The 15,402-nt window shown below is 39.1% G+C and overlaps 1 protein-coding gene across 1 annotated transcript in view; it reads right to left on the bottom strand.

Moving 5' to 3' along the window:
• LOC138173525 (A disintegrin and metalloproteinase with thrombospondin motifs 12-like) overlaps window positions 1–15,402 on the bottom strand; it is a 594,307-nt gene that overhangs the window by 76,804 nt on the left and 502,101 nt on the right. The gene's annotated exons all lie outside the window — the stretch shown is intronic.

Here is a 15,402-nt window from a genome sequence, read left to right as displayed (position 1 = left end):
CAGAGAACTTTCACGGCCTGACAAATGTTAAAAATAAATGTATTTAGCAAGCTCCTTTATGCCTCAATTTTCCAGTGACATGGGGAGATCATATTTATCCCCCATGATAAATGTGAAGGATAATGTAGTCTCAAGGGCCTTGAGAACCTGTGCAGAAATAATGGCTCCATTATGTTGAGTGGGGAAATGATCAAAGCTGGAGGAAAAGCTGTAGGAAAGATGAAGAATCACTTTTCAGAGGAAAGAATCAACAGCATTTGGCGATATAAGACAAATCAAACTAAACTGAAGAGATTTGATTTAATGTGGTATTTTTGCTCTGAGTTCTAACAGTGGTGGTCCTGAGTTAACAAATCTAGCATGATGATATCAATCCCACATCATGGTATAAGAATCCTCTGAAATCACAGCTGCATGCCCACAGACCTGGGAGGGACAGTGAGAAGTTACCTCAATTGTCCTGCCTTGCACAGTGCCCAGTACATACTGAATGCTTAATAATTTCTTGATTAATGGATGGGTCTCTCTTTGCTTTTGTGGAGGACTGCAACTAAGTCATTCAAAAAATATAGTACCTACTTTGTGCTGGAAACAAACACCCAACAACCCTTTTAAAAAAGAAATTCTATTGTTTCTCTTGATAATACCCATAAAGGTAATACTTGATAATACCTATAAAGGTAAAGTTTTTCCATTGTCCTACAGGGAGAGCTAAGCTCTTCATATTGCAATTTAAACAAACCCTGGTCTTCAAAAACACCAAAAAGAGCCATGTCCCATGGAGAGAGTATTCTTTCATATACTTGAAGGGCATTTACTAAAAAGAGTAGAAATAACCTTAAACAAATCATGCCAAGGTCCTTAGGTTATGAGACTGCTTTGCATAGTATTGAGGTGTGCTAGGCCACTTTTTTCCATGGATATGGTTAAAGTTTTACCCTACAGGCATCAGGGGATTAGTTGAAGCACATGCAAGAACAAGTTCAGGAAGGGGCTTAAATGAATCAACAATAGACATTCACAACATTTGTACTGGCCGTCACAGGCTCCAGACTTTCAGATGTTCGGAAACATCATACAGTCCCTTTTCAAAAGTGTCATCATTGATGTCTCCTTTCTCTGAATTCTGGTTTCTTTTTAGGCTGTCCCACACAATTTGCTACATGAATATATATTTGAAGACTACTTCTCTTAGATTCTTAGAGTAGATAAGGACCTAAGACATTATTTAGTCTAACTCTTAACCTTTCATTTTTCTTGAGACATTTGAGACCCCTTGAAGTGTATACACCAAATATTTTTATTCCTGTTTTGCAAGTGAGGCAAATGAGTCTCAGAATGAATAATGAAATGTTAGACTGAACATGTTAGTAGCAGAACCAAGACTAGATTTACTTTCTATCATCCACAGTGCCTAGTTTTAGTGCTACACAAACAATACACTTCTAATAGGCAGTTAGGTGGTACACAGGATAAAATGTTGAACTTGGAGTCAAGAAGGTCTGAGTTTGAATCTCGCTTCAGACACTTACTAGCTCTGTGACCCTAAGAAAGCCATTTAACCTCTCTCAGCCTCAGTTTCCTCATCTATAAAATGGGAACAATAATAACAACCACCACATAGGGTTTTGTGAGAATCAAATGAGATAACATATGTAAGATATTTTGTAAACTTTTAAAGCACTGCATAAAAGTTAGTAATTATGATTATTAAATATGCTTTGAGCTAACTTACTGACTTGGCATAGCTGTTAATACATGTTACTTGACTGAGATCAGAACTTCTCTCCAGTTTTACCCTTCCAGTTTACTTTTACTCCTATGTTTGATGATGAGTATCCCAGATTGTGGCCAAAGTTCACCCCGGTAGAATTCTTCTTCTGCCTCCTTTGGGTCCATGTTCTTTTCTTTTTTTTCAATCTTTTCTACCTCCCTCTCTGCTCTCTACTTGATCTCAACCTTGAAACTCCATGATTTTAGAAGAATCCAAACCTAAAGATGACCCTAAAGAGTAACCAACATACATACTCATTTCCTAGTCTAAAAACTAAAACCAACAACAAAAACCTTTTCTTGACCCCATTTTGCCTTCAAGAGATCAACCTCTCTCTCCTACCTTCTTCTATCAATAAAGAGGCACAGTTGATAGAGTGATAGGTCTGAAGTGCAGAAGACCTAAGTTCTAATCCAATGTCAGAAACTGACTAGCTGTATAGCCTTGGGCAAGTCACTTAATCTCTTTTTGCCTCAGTTTCCTCACTACAAAATGGGGATAATAAAATCACATACATCCCAGGGTTGTTGTGAGGAGCAAATGATTGTAAACGCTATTTTCTCTTTACTCATTCACTTTAGCATCTGGCAAATATTGGTACAATGGCCACCATCAATGGTAGTTGCTCTTAAAAGTCACTGATGGGGGCGGCCAGGTAGCACAGCAAGTAAGAGCACCGGCTTCAGTGTTAGAACGACCTGGAGATCGAATCCCAGCACTTAGCACCCACCCAGAAACACCTGGCCGTGTAACCTTGAGCAAGTTACTTAACCCCAATTGCTTAGGGGCGGCCAGGTGGCTCAGTGAGTAAGAGCACCGGCTCCAGTGTTGGGACGACCTGGAGATCGAATCCCGGTCTCAGACACTCAGCACCACACCCAGAAATAACTGGCTGTGTAACCTTGAGCAAGTTACTTAACCCTGATTGCTTAAAAAAAAAAAAAAAGTCACTGATGATCTTCTTAATATAAATCCAATGGCTTTTTAAACAATTCTCTTGGACTTCTCTATAACATTAGACACTCTTGACTTTCCACTCATTCTTTGATACTTTTTCCTTTTTATTTTTTTTTACTTCTATAACTATCTGGTTCTCCTATTTCTCTGATATATGCAAATGTTTCCAAATTTATATATCTAGTCTAGTCTGATCTCTCTTCAGAGTTCCAACCCTGTATTCCCAATGTTTTTCTGGGAATCTTCATTTGGATGTACTGTTACTACCTCAAACTCATTCTATCCCAAACCATCACTTACCTCTCTTCTGCTCTATAACATGTTCTTTCTATTAATTTGCTATTTCTGTTAATGACAGTTTCAAATTTGTGTAATGAGGAGAGTGCTCGTTCCCTTAGTTACAAAAATTTGACATTGTGTGGTCATTTTGAATTCTCTATTTTCTCATTCCCAACACTGAATCATCTGCCAAATCCTATAACGTCTATTTCTACTTTCACATGTGTTCCCGATATTTCCATTTTCATACTGTTAATCACATGTTCATCTTGCGGGCAACACCATGTCCTAAACTGAATCAATTACTCACTTTGAAACCAGTTCTTCTTCCTGACTGTCCTATTTCTTTACCATAGTTCTCATAACACAAATACTACCTCCTCTATAAAGCCTTGCCTAATCATTGCCAACCAGACAGAGCCTCCAGAAGGCAGGATGTTGCAGAAGAAAGAATGAATGCCAGATCTGGAGTCAGGGCAACTTGGTTCAAACTCAGCTGTTCCCAGCTATGCAAGTTTGTGCTAGTCACTTAACTACCCTCACCTATAAAATAAGGGTGTTGGATTAGATAGACTCTAAGGTTCCTTTCGGGTCAAATTCTATGATCCTGGAAATGACCCTTTTCTGTTATCCCATGTCATTTCATTGTATCTCATGGCATTCTTTACATTCTGAATTGTCCTAGTTTTGTGTACTTTATTATTCATCTAGGCCAGTTCTTAACTGCCCTAAGTCATATACAGCCAGGAAGTATTAAGTGTCTGGGGACCTGATTTGAACTCAGGTCCTTCTGACTCCAGGGCTGGTGCTCTATTCACTGTACCACCTAGCTGCCCACGTTCTTAATTCTTTTGTGCCATGGACTTCATCGGTAGTCTGATGAAGTCTATGAACCCTTTCTCAGAATAATGCTTTTAAATGCATAAAACAAGCAAACAGTATTACAGAGAAAACCATAGAACTATTGAAATAGTTATCAGAGTATTAAAAAACCAAAAAGCAGGACCTCAAGTTAAGAAACCTTGGTTTAGACCCTTAGCTTTTTGAGAGTAGGGGCTCTGTTGTGTCTTGCTCAGTTTTGACTAAGGAGCTAGTTCAGTGCCTTGCAGGGAGCTGGAAATAAAGGAATGAAATGTGAATTGAATTGAATGGAAAGCTTGTTGTCACCATGGTGGAAATGACAAGAAAATGAAGTCTCTCGACCCATGCATCTATATATTTTTATTTGGGCTTAGTTTCTCCCATTTTCTTACTTTATATCTTTCAACCACCTTCTCTGGGGAAAAAATGATTAGTGAGGTAGTTTCCCTCATTCATTTTGTTTCAATCTTTTATAAAGTCACATGTGGGAACCTCAGGATTCCTAACAATCAGTCGAATTTACAATGAAGGAAAGGTTTCTGGGAAAAGGAGTCTTAATCTGCAGTTGAGATAGTTTTTATTAATTGATTATTTTTTCTGCTTGTATACCTATGAAATTAAGAATAATTATTGGGGTGGCTAGGTGGCGCAGTGAGTAAAGAACTGGCCCCAGAGTCAGGAGGACCCGAGTTCGGTTCCAGCCTCAGACACTTTACACCCACACATACACACACAAAAAAACTAGCCGTGTAACCTTGGGCAAGTTACTTAACCCCAATTGCCCTCCAAAAGGCAAAAAAACAAAAAAAAGAATAATTATTAAATGCATAAAGTTTCCAGCCCATAGAATGTTACTTAGTGTTTTTTGGAAAAATCCACTGTTGACTTTGTAGGACCTACCCACAACCTCCTCTTCCTCTGTCATTCTGGGTCCACTACACTTTTTCTCCCTCAGACTAAAGTTTCTAAAGCAAAACAAAACAAAACACACACATTTAGGATACGCTATGACTGTTATTATCGGAAATAACAAAAATAATGACAGAAGATAGCATTTATATAACGCTCTAAGGTTTCTTATGTGATTGACACAGATTACCTCATTTGATTCTTATACCAGCACTCTAAGGTAGATGTTATTGATCTTCATTTTAGAGGCAGTGAAATTAAGGCTCAGAGCATTCATTAAGTGACTGGCCCACACAAGGTGCCTGATGACCTAATTCCTGAAACAAATGAGGTGGAAAAGTACAACAGATAGAGCTGTGCATGGGGAAATTAGGAGATGTGGCATCTTTTTCAGAGGTGAGAGAAAACAGTGGAGGTCAGACCAGTCATGGTAAATATAGTCATAAGAGCTCACATTATATATCAAGGATAGATTTATGATTTAGAAGGGGAAGTCGGCATATATACAAGTAACTATAGTATAAAATAGGAACCACAATTAAAAAGAATTAAGTCACAGAAACAAATGGAGGAAAGAGTAGACAGAAGAAAGAGAGGTGGTCAGCAATGACAACTGCTCTAGACCATGAGATGGAGGACAGATTAAAGGTCATTGACTTTGGGGATGTGCATTGACTTTGGGGGTGTGAACAGTGACTCTGGAGATAGTTGTTACAGTTGAGTAGCTAGAATAAGAGAATCCAAGGAGTGGGTGAAATTTTGGTGAGGAAAGAGAAGGAACAAATTTAATCTTCTTAGAAGTTTGGCATGGAAGGTGAGGAGAGATATGACAGTATGCATATTAGCTAGATATAACAGGAGCAAGGAAAAAAATTCTAGGGTAGGAGAGACCTCAACATGCTTATAGGCATAAAGGTAGGAGACAGTAGAAACAAACAATGCAAAAAGAGAAAGATGATAGATATCAAAGGGAAAATGGGAAGTGTTAGCCTCAGCCAAGAGAAATGTTACTCCATTCTTTGAAACCTGTGGAAAGGAGCAGAGAATGGATAGAGACAGACAGCTTCTGAGGTATGGAGAGTTTTGATATTTTCATCAGCTTGTAAAAGAGGGGGTGGGAGTAGTGTTGAGAATTTGAGGACAGAGGAGACAGTTGGGGATAAGTATTGGGTGAATACAGCAGAAAGTCAATAAGAAATGGATAGAAGGATGCCATGCATTAGTAAGTTGATTAGTAAACATAATTTTGTAGTTTACTAGTTAATACAAAGTAGCAGAAAAATTGCAAAAAGAAGGACCCAAGGATGGAGGGGGAGTTTATTTATATCAGAACAGGGTTCCAACAAGACACAGTAAAAGTGATGAATATGGTTAGAAAAATCAGTGGAGAGAGGAGAAAACATGAAAGTATAATTGTGGGGGTAGTAGGTCGAAAAAGGTCTCTGCTTCTGATAATAATTATGAATTATGGATAGCAGGTCCTAGAGGAGAAGGAGGTTAGGGTATATGTTCAAGAGACACACTAATGCCTGATAGGACTGAGGGGGCAGAGAGAGTTAATTTTCTAAATGTAAAATTAATCAATCTGAAGGTAACAATGAGAATGTTGCTGTGATGACACACACCTCCAGCAACTGCGGAGTACAGGAGAATTTCCTTGGTTTTGGGGTCCTAGGAAAATGGCCCCTTGCATTTCATCTATTGATACCCCAAGGGTTAAAAAAAGTCTTCTGAGGTTTACAAAGCAAGACCAAGCTCTCAAAGAGAACATTCATTGGCCTGGGTTAGAATCATACTGAACGACTTAAGGGTGGCAGCTATTCTTACCTATTCACCAGAAAAGAAAGGAATTAATTCTTTCAGGTCACCTGGATCCACCAGTCTCTCTCAGTATATGAGCATAACTATCCTGAAATGGTTTCCTGAATTCAGTCTTCTGGCCCTTCACTAATTTTGGTCACATTATGTCGCTTTGTGAGAACTGATTATCCCTCTCTCCTTTTTTGTGTTTCTAATTCCTCCCTTGGATTAAAAAACCCCTATTTAGTGCTCATGTGTTTAAAATTAAATTAAACTATTTTTTTCTATAATTATGGAAACATTTCCATTCTGCCTCAGACCCACTTTTAGAGAATAAATTTTAAGATGAGACTTATGCTAACATTAAATGTTGCCCAGGCCATAGAAAGACCTCTGCTGTTCCTTTTCTGAGAAAGGACAGAGTTCAAACTTTTCTCTTTGAGGTAGGAACTTGAGGTCCCAGTGCTTAGTCTCATAGGAGGGTGTCTAGGCTACCGAGCACCTATCATGTTGACGTTCTTATATGTTTCCCAAGAGGCTCCTGAGCAATAAAGAAGTTCATAATAGGAACCCCTCTCTATCAAAGAATTGTTTATGTTAGAGTTAGAAATTTTAGCTAGCATTTATTGGAAGTGGATTGAGAGACGTCTCACTTAATACAGTAAAGAGGTGGAAGGAATGTAAGGGGAAGTCACTGATGATGAAGGGAGATTTATTTAAAATAAAAAAAATTATTTAAAAAAATAGGCTTCCAAGAGGCCAAAAGAAGTGGTGGCCAGGGAAAGATAAGTAGAAAGGGTCTAGAAGATAGGAGTTTGTGGGGATGTTGTTGTTTTAGTCATTTTCAGTCATGTCTGACTCTTTGTTGACCCCATTTGGGGCTTTTCTGACAAAGATATTGGAGTGGTTTGCCATTTCCTTCTCCAGTTCATTTTACAGATGAGGAAACTGAAGCAAGCAGGGTTAAGTGACTTATCCAGGATCACACTGCTACTAAGTGTCTGAGACTGGATCTGAAGTCAGGAAGATGAGTCTTCCTGACTCTAGGTTCATCACTCTGTCCACTGTTTCACCTAGCTGCCTAGTATGTGGGAAACTGAGAACAAAATATTATGTTAGGTCCTCCAGGGGATGCTTTTACCATGTGTGGAAATCAGAATGGACCAAATCATCGATTCTCAGAGTTGGAAAGGATATCATTGGTCATTGAATCCAACCCATATCTGAACAGGAATCTCAAAATTTAGCATCTGAATAGCCAGAGGAATCAATCACCCCACTCTCCTAGTCCTGTCTCCTTTTATACAACTTGACAGACTACCTTCCCCCCACCCTTCTTGAAGAAGGGGACCCCCATCTACCTGGAGGTGGAGGTGATCCTGTGAACACAAGGCAATTCAGCTACCCTTCCATGCAACATATTTGCAAAGGTGAGCGATTGGAAGTCCTGCCCTGGGGACCTGCTTATTGCCAGGGGATAGATGCTGGCCTATTTCTTTGGTGATTCTAGCTCCATGACTGAGGGCTCTGCACCAGCCATAGCCATCCTAGAGGTGGAGATCTAGGGTGAGAAACTAAAGCAGGAATTCTGTCAAGGATGGGTATTGTTGGGTGGACTCAGAGACACTGGCCAGCTTCTCCCTACCTGACCTTTGCACAAATCCCAGTTAATTTGAAAGCAATTACTTGCTGTCAATGATAGGGAGTTCTGACAGGGTCTGTCTCCCTTCCTGTTTTATGATAGACAGGGCTCTGCTCTGGCACTTCTTATAGCCCCAGTAGATGGCTAGATTTTTCAGGACAGTCACACACAGAACTTTCTTCACAAGCCTGTTCAAATATGATTATTCCCATATTGCCAATGAGGAAACCATGGATCAGAGAGAAGTGACCCGCCCATGGTTAATAAATGGTTGAGGGGAGATTCCAGCCCAGCTCTTTTAATTTCAAGTCAAGGTGCTCTTTCTACTTAATTCACATGGCCTCTTATGGAGCAGCAGAAAATATCATCTGCTACTTGTAACGCATTGTTGAGAATTGGGTTCAATATGAGATCCCAGCTTCAAAGACAATGCTTTGTATGTAGTAGGGCACTTGATATGTGTGTTGATGTACATTAATTATTTTCAGAAGACAAAGAGAAGCCAGATGGTCAAGAAGTCAGTACTTAGCTTTTAAAAAGGAAATTTAGTTATTCTAGGCGCAGAGCGGATAGAGCGTGAGACTTGGAGTCGGGAAGACCTGAGTTAGAATTTGGTCTCAGATTCTTACAAGCCGTGTGATCCTAGACAAGTCAGTTAAGTTTTTCCTACATCAGCTTCCTCATCTCTAAAATGGGAATAATAATAATAATATCATCTACTTCCCAGGGTTCTTAGGAGGATAAAATGAAATAATATTTATAAAGTGCTTTGCAAATTTTAAAGCTCTAACAAGCTATTATCTTCATCATCATCATCATCATCATCTTCCTCCGCTTATTAGAGAAATGGAAGCTAGGAACATAGAATATTGTAGAACACGGTTGGTTTTACTTAACCGTGTCTCTTTGTAACAAGGCGGGGGGGGTTCTATGTAGGGGAGCTTACAACACAAAATAAGTGTGATACAGGCATCAATAATACATTTTCTTTTTTAATGTTCCTTGTACATATTTCTAAGTTCTATATATCATTATTTATTTCAGTAAAAACAAAAACTTACTTTTTGTCTAGAAGTCCCCATGCTAAGTGTGAAGAAATACACATAGTCCCTAGACTTTGGAGTTTGATATTTTTTTGGATGAACACAACATATCCAAAGAAAAATTAAATATAAGATAGTTATTAAAGGGAGCAAGGACCATAGACCTAGAGTTGGAAGTGACCTAAAAGGCTTATTTAGTCCAACCTTCTAATGTTACAGAAATGAAACTGAAGACCACAAGAGGTTAAATCACTTGACCAAGGTCAAACAGGTAATAAGTATCAGAAGTGGGATTTGAACCCAGGTCCTTTGATTCCAGATCCTATCTTCCTACTCTATACTGCAGTTTCCCTTCTATAATCAGAACAAAAAGACCAGCCAAAGTCCATGTTTCCCTCCTTTCTTATTTGTTGTCTCCAAGCAGTCTCAGTGTAGGATACAAGCTGATACTCTCCACAGTGACATTGGCAGGAGGCTCATCTGCCTCCCTGATTGTGGCAGTATTACCTAAGGTTCTATTCCATGAGCTCTGAAGCACCTTCCAAGACAGCCAGTCTAAGAACAAGGGCAACTTCAAGAGCTTGAGGGAAGGAGTGGGGTGGGGCATATGTTGTATGTGTAAGCACAAACTAGAGGACACAGGCAAGCATTCTCACTGTGGAAACATGACAAAGCTCTGGTTTGGAACACCTAGCCATTCTCATAACATGCTATCTCCACTCTGCTTGATAGTTCTGCCCTGTCTCATCTCTGGAAACACCCTTGCAATATTTCTTGCTAGAAACTTCTGCTTTTTTTTGGAGGGCAGTTGGGGGTTAAGTGACTTGCCCAAGGTCACATAGCTAGTTTTTGTGTTAAGTGTCTGAGGCTGGATTTGAACTCAGGTCCTCCTGACTCCAGGGCTGGTGTTCTATTCACTGCGCCACCTAGCCACCCAAAACTTCTACCTTCTTGGCATCTGCCTGCCTATGACATCTGGGGTAAGAACCTTAATAAACATCAGAAAAGGCTGAGTGAGACATCATTTTCCCCTATAAAGTACGTAGTTCTCTTGATCTAGGTGTGTATACACCAATCTCTGGGAGAAGAGGTGACAGCCAGGTACACCTTGAGTGCTGGGTCAACAAGGACCATTTCACATGATTATGGTTCACTTCCCTCCTCCTGCCATAGCATCAAGACTGAAGCTCCTCACTTGAAGCCCTAATGGACCTACTCCACCAGCTAAAGACAAGGACAAGTCCTGCCCCTCTGGAAATCCAATAGCATTCTTATTTCTCTGATGCCTGCCCCCTCTACGCAAACTTTCCTCTGGCTACCCAACTCTCTAAATAGTAATAATAACAGTAACATCAATGATGATGACAGCTAAGTCTACTTTGATCCTCACAACAACCACAGGAGGCAGGTGCTATTATTATCCCTATTTTACATATAAGGAAAGTAAGGCAGACAGATGTGAAGTCACTCGCCTAGCATTGCCCAGGTAGAAAGTGTCTAATACTAGATTTGAACTTAGGTCTTCCTGATTCATGGCTCTATCCACTGCACCACTTTGATTCAGTTAAACCATGAGTCTGCTTTCCTCCTACTACCACAACTTGTCAACCATATGATCAATGAGCTGGTCAGATTGTTTATATAAAAACACAAAAAGGGAAAATGAACTGGCAAAATCCTTGGGGCAGGGCCAGCCCAACAGGGACCCTCCCTGGATCCAGTCAGTTGTAATTTGAGGAAGTGAGTGAAATCAAAAGGTCAATTTAATGGATTTTAAAATTCAACAAACATGAGACAAAGATTGTGAGAAGCATAACACATAATTTTGATCACAAGAAATTAGAAAGTTTCTGTAAAAACAAAATCAATATAGCGAAAATTAGAAGGAAAAGGAGTGGCCAGATGGCTCAGCAAGTAAGAGCACTGGCCCCAGTATTGGGATGACCTGGGGATTGATTCCAGGCTCAGATACTTAGCACCACACCCAGAAATAACTGGCCGTGTAACCTTGAGCAAGTTACTTAACCCCACTTGCTTTAAAAAAAAAAAATTAGAAGGAAATCAGGAAACTAAAAAAGAATTTTTACAGTTTCACAGATAAAGGTCTCATTTATCAAATATATAGGCAACTGAGCCAAATTTATAAAACTATCAGTCATTTTCCAATTGATAAATGGTCAAAGGATATGAAAAGGCAGTTTTCAGAAGAAAAAAAATCAAAGCTATCTATAGTTATATGAAAAAGTGTTCTGAATCGCTACTGATTAGAGAAGTCCAAATTAAAACATCTCTGAGATACCACCTCACCCCCATAAGAGTGACTAACATGACAGAAAAGGAAAATAACAAATACTTCAAGGAATGTGGGGGAAAAAAGTGGACACTAATGCACTGTTGGTGAAGCTGTGAACTCATCCAACTATTTTGGAGAACAATTTGGAATTATGCCCAAAGAGCTATATAAAACCGTGCCATACCCTATGACCCAGAAATACCACTACTAGGTCTGTATCCTGATGAGCTCAAAGGAAAAGGAAAAAGGACCTATATGTACATAAATATTTATAGCAATTCTTTTTGAGATGGCAAAAAATTGGAAATTGAAGGGATGTCTATCAATTGGGGAATGGCTAAACAAGTTGTGGTATATGAATGTGATGAAATTCTGTTGTACTATAAGAAATTATAGTGCAATAGAAAAGTGGGGGATGGTTTTAGAAAAACCTGGGAAGATTTATATGAACTGACACAAAGTGAAATGAGCAGAACCAGGAGACTCTTGTCCATGGTAATAGAAATATTGTAATGATGATCAGCAATGGAAAACTTAGCTACTCTGATCAATACAATGATCCAAGACAATTCCAAAGGACTCATGATAAAAAGTGCTATCCACCTAGAGAGAGATAACTTATGAACTCTGCAAATTGAAGTATAATTTTTTGCTTCGTTTTTCTTGCATTTTTTGCAATATGGTTAATATGGAAATATGTTTTGCATGATTTCAGACATATAGTTGATATTTTATTGCCTGCCTTCTCAGTCTGGAGGGAAGGAGAAAATTTGAAACTCAAAATTTAAAAAAAGAAAATGTTAAAATAAATAAATAATAAACTTTAAAAGTAAGTTCAATAGCTTTTAAGTTTTTCTTTGTAAATAGTAGGATCTAAACTTTCCAACTCACCCCCCACTTCCATCTAACTCTACTTGCTTTGAACTCAACTGAACAAGATGTCTCTCTCATTCTTTCAGTCCTGTACTACCTGTGTTTCCTCCCCTCTCCTCCCCTTTCCAGCTTCCTTCTGTGTTGTATTCCCCTGTTAGACTATAAGCTCCTTGAAGGCTGGAACTGTACTTACATTTTCTTATTTGCATCCCCAGTGCTTAGTATCATGCCTGGCATAGGTGCTTAGTAGATGTTTACTAAATCAAAATAGAATTGAATGGGCCATTAAATAATTTACCTTCAAACAATCTTCATTCAAATATGAAAATCCTGGTAAGACTATTAAGTAGTGCCAGGACCCAGACTGAACAGAGTGCCACAAGTTTGTCTAAGACAGACAATAAATAATGGTGGCAGTAATAGCAGTCACTCTGTTGGTTCTTGGGAAGTAACTGAATATTCAGTTACTATATATATATGTGTATATATACATATATATGTATGTATGTATATATATATATATATCCACTAAGCATCCTTATAGTACAGTACCTTTGTATTATATATCCAGTAACAGGCATGAGAGATATACCTATTATACACATATAATAGCAGATGGCAGCAGTGATACCTGATGGGTAAGGAAATGAGGCAGGTCTAGACTCACGCTTTCTTTGATCTGGGCAACTTTGAGCATGGAAACTTTCCCTACCAACATAGAACAGTGAAAGGCTGAGTGTGTAGCTTAGGAGTCAGGAAGGTCTGAATCATTCAAGTTCTTCCTCTGACAAGGTACCTATTATTTACCAATCTACAATGAGGGATTAGGAGAATGGCAGGAGGGAAATGGGAAGGCCAGGTCCATCCATGGGTATGACATTCCACAGACATTTCTATGTTATAGATTTAAAAAAAAGAGTAGTGACATTATTTAATAAATGGATTTGTTGTTATTTATGTTCAACTGTGACAGATGAAAGCCAAACCACAGGCACAGGTGTCCCTCTAACAATAAGCTATAGCAGCAAATCTATAGTAGGAAGCACATAGATATTAGCATGTGCCAGGCCACGTACCATGCTTTTTTCTTTAACCAGCTAAAGTGAGTCATTCTGTACATCTTGTACACAAATATAATGTAAAGAATTACACAATAGAATCTGCTATTTTTAAAAAACCACTAATGACTCTAGCAATTAAGGAACTCAGCATTACAGGCATGATTAACTGCCTTGGCATATTTTGGATAAACAGATTTAATAGACTAGTTGCAATACCCCATTTGACCTTAGTCTGACAACATGGTTATGTACAGCCCTCTGTGTCAGCAGGGATAATCGGAGGCCAACCTGGCCATTCTTCATGTTCAGACCCTCCCAGCAACTACAGAAAGGATAATCTGGCCCAAAAATGACACATTGGGATATGCATTTTTGCATTAGCTGGAGGGTTTATTTCCCTGACAACTTCTAGATCATTCACAGAGATTAAATGAACCAGTATCCTGGGTTTACAGAGTTTAAGAAATGGATTTTGAGAATGTGGAGACTACAACCTGAGACAGATTATAAATGGAGTTACAGGCAATACTCCTATTTAGCTTGCTGGAAGAGTCTGACAGCTCCTGAGGGGATGATCTCGGGCAAGCCACAGAATGACAGAAAAGTTGGAGGGGACCTCAGAAGCTGTCTCGCTCAGTGTATAACCCAACAAAAATTCCCTTTATAACATACTGACAAAGTAACCATCCAGTGTATGCATGAGGACCTCCAATGGCAGGGTTGCTCATTTCACTTTTTTTTTTTTTGCCTTTTGGAGGGAAACTGGGGTTAAGTAACTTGCCCAAGGTTACACTGCTAGTTTTTTTGTGTTAAATGTCTGAGGCCGGAACCAAACTCAGGTCCTCCCAACTCTGGGGCCGGAGCTTTATTCACTGCGCCACCTAGCCTCCCCTCATTTCACTTTTTAATATGTCTAACTGTTAGTAAGTTATTCCCCCTAATAGCAAGTCTAAATTTGCCATTCTGTAACTTCAGCCTACAGTTCCTCATTATGCTTGCTAGGGCCAAGCAAAATAACTTATATCTTTTATTTTTTTTTCCAAAATTTAATTTTTGGCCCCTGAGCCTCTTTAGATCATCAGTTTCTTCAGCTGTAAAATGGGGGTGATTATTGTACTATGGAGTTCACTGGGGTACTGAAGTACTTTTCAAACTCTAGTTCACCATAGAAATAAATTCTTATTATATATGCCTGGTAGACATTTCCTGTTACCTTGATAAGTGTGATTTATTGTAGCACTAAGCAGGGGGAGCATCACTGCTTCAAAGAAGCATGTACTGACTTCTAAGATAATGATCTTGAGAGATAAGCCTCATTTGAATATGTATAATACCATCTGTTTCTCAAAACAATCTAGGGGCAGTTAGGTGGCACCATGAGTAGAGCACTGGCCCTGGAATCAGAAGGACCTTATTTCAAATCCAGTCTCAGACACTTAACACTTACTAGCCATGTGACCTTGGGCAAGTCACTTAACCCCAACTGCCTTACCTCCCTCCTCCAAAAAAAGAAATTTTTAGTCACATCACTTTGTCATCTTTTAAGTTATTAACTAACTTGGTGGCAGTCAGGCGTGGCGTGCATGCCCAGCAACAGAACTGGAGACAATAATGCTTCTGATCCTTATGGTGACAAAGCTGTACTTCCTTCAGAGACACCTTGGGAATCAACCAAAGTCTCAGGACATCAGTCTAGAAGTTGACTGGAAGAAATTCTCTGCTGAGGATAAACTTATATCTGATTGTTTCTCAATTACTTGTTCCAGAAAATTAATCTTTCAACTAGAAAGATACATTCTGGATCTAAGCAAGGTCACCCTGATTCCTTCCAAGAGTGTGACTAAAAGCTTTGTCAGAGTGGCATGCCCCCAAAACACAAGCAAAATATTGCATATAAGAAAGAGATGATT

The sequence above is a fragment of the Petaurus breviceps genome, unplaced genomic scaffold, assembly GCF_028583685.1.
Source record: "Petaurus breviceps papuanus isolate PSGF00001 unplaced genomic scaffold, PetGlider_PUasm1.0 129, whole genome shotgun sequence".
NCBI lineage: Eukaryota > Metazoa > Chordata > Mammalia > Diprotodontia > Petauridae > Petaurus > Petaurus breviceps.
The sequence above is the reverse complement of the archived record's forward strand: the minus strand, read 5'-3'. Positions and strand labels throughout refer to the sequence as shown.